This window comes from Pundamilia nyererei, unplaced genomic scaffold (assembly GCF_000239375.1).
Source record: "Pundamilia nyererei isolate P.nyererei 1_Seehausen unplaced genomic scaffold, PunNye1.0 scaffold00385, whole genome shotgun sequence".
NCBI classification, from domain to species: Eukaryota; Metazoa; Chordata; class Actinopteri; order Cichliformes; family Cichlidae; genus Pundamilia; species Pundamilia nyererei.
In genome coordinates this window covers 359,016-361,149 of record NW_005187786.1, presented here as the reverse complement: position 1 = coordinate 361,149, position 2,134 = coordinate 359,016, and positions in this window count along the sequence as shown.

Sequence of the window (2,134 nt, the reverse complement as noted above, 5' to 3'; positions counted from 1 at the left end):
TGTGTGTACAGTGTCTATTTGTGTCTGTCTCCACATCGGGTGAGTGTCGAGTATTTGTTTGTGTATATGGGAGTGGGAATGCATGTTTGTGTCTGCGTGCGCCTGTTCATCTGTGTCTATATGTCAGCTTGGGTCTTAGACTCCACCGCTATTATCAGCGTTTGACATGATATGTTGGCGCATGTGTTGTGTCTGTGTATATGAGTTTTAAAGCATGAGTGTGTGTGTGTAAACTACAGTGCTATTTATTTAGAGACAGATAACGTGAGCATGTGACTGCTGATCATCCAAACCTCCCCCCTCCAAACTGTGTCTTTAGCTCTCTTCCACTAGTACGTATTTGGCTTCACTCAAAGTGACTCAACTCATCTATTACAATCGTGTACCACTTAATACGTGTGGTGTTGTTATAGCAATGTGGCTGAAAGTCTGTGACATCATTTGTACGCAATACAAATGCCACAACAAAGGAGGATGTCGAGGTGATGGTATACCTGCTGCTCGGTGTATGGCATGTTGTTTTCTGTGCAGACATTTCCCTTAATGGCTGCACCAATGGTTTTAAAAATAGCGGTTTGGATTTTTGTGAAGGAGACACCGTTATGACTCATTGAGTGCCACCACTAGCCGATTGGTGGCATACAGTCGGTTGACATCACATTTTGCTTGGAACCCTGACGGAGTAATTACCTGGTACCAGGAACTATCACCTAATGGAAAGCACTAAAAACGTAGTCAAGCCAAGCTAAAATAAGCAGGTACAAGTGGAAAAGGCCTATAAAGTGCAGATAAAATTGGGAGGCAGACAATAGCCCCAACCGCAAATCTCTGGCTAACACACCTGCTCCTGCAGGTCCTATTTCTATAGTGATGTACTGAGAACCGTAATCACTATAGGGTAATTAAAAAGGAGGGGCAGGTCACCGCGCAGCACCTGTTTGAGTGATGTGGGGGAGGGTCAGGATGCAAAGGCTAGGAGCCAGCTGCAATTCATGGTTTGTTTTTATACCACTGTGTATTTAATCATTCTTTGTTAATTTTTGTCTCTTTTCCAGTGTGTTTTTGGTCCTGTCTCCTGCTCCTCCTGCCACCTCTCTTCATTTCCTTTCATATGATGTAGCACTTGATTACATACTCCGTCCCTTTTGGGGAAAGAGTAATCTGGCCTTTAGCAGGTCTTTAAAATAAGCAAATGCAATCTGACATCAGCCATCTACTGGTCGTAGTAGATGGCTGCCCCTCCCTGAATCTGCTGGAGGTTTTGTTTAAAGGGAGTTCTTCCTTCCCAGTGTCACCAGGTGGTTGCTAACAGGCTGCCATCTATTTGTTGGTGATTTTTCTCTGTTTTATTGTAGGGTTGCAATCTTGTAATAAAAAGCAGCTTGAGGTGTCGTTGCTTTGTCTGTTTTTATATAAACAAATATATTTAGCAGCATTTTGTCAATTCAATAAAATGTTATTTATATAGTTGCAAAAGACAACCAAAATTGCATCAAGGCATTTTATGCTGTAAAGTAAAGAACCTACAATAATACATCAGTAAGCATGTATTTATTTATTTTTTACACACTGCTTCTGCATATTGGCATAATAAAAAACAACAACTAACAACAATATGTCAAGCTGTTTTCATGTCAGATTGCATTTGCTTATTTTAAAGACCTGCTAAAGGCCAGATTACTCTTTCCCCAAAAGGGAGGGAGTATGTAATCAAGTGCTACATCATATGAAAGGAAATGAAGAGAGGTGTTCATCACACATTTTATTTTTCCAATACAACGCCCTACAACTTCTCAATGACTGCATAATGTTTCGCAAAATCACACACTGCATGTGTGTATCCTAAGTATTTAAAGCTTATAGAAACCAAAGATTTAAGCCAGTTATGCTCCAATCAAATGGGTAAAGATATAAAATACACCTTTTAGTATCTGCTTCAAGGTCAGAGATCAAACATCACACAGTCACACAATTAGGACACTAACACTAGTTTCCACTGGATCATCTCCAAACTTTAAAGCAGTATATTAGGCATTGTGAGACAAAGGAACTTTCTTTCTTTGAGCTTTTTAAAACATTTTTTAATACACCATTATATGATTCATAATGACACTAAACTATACTACATTATGAA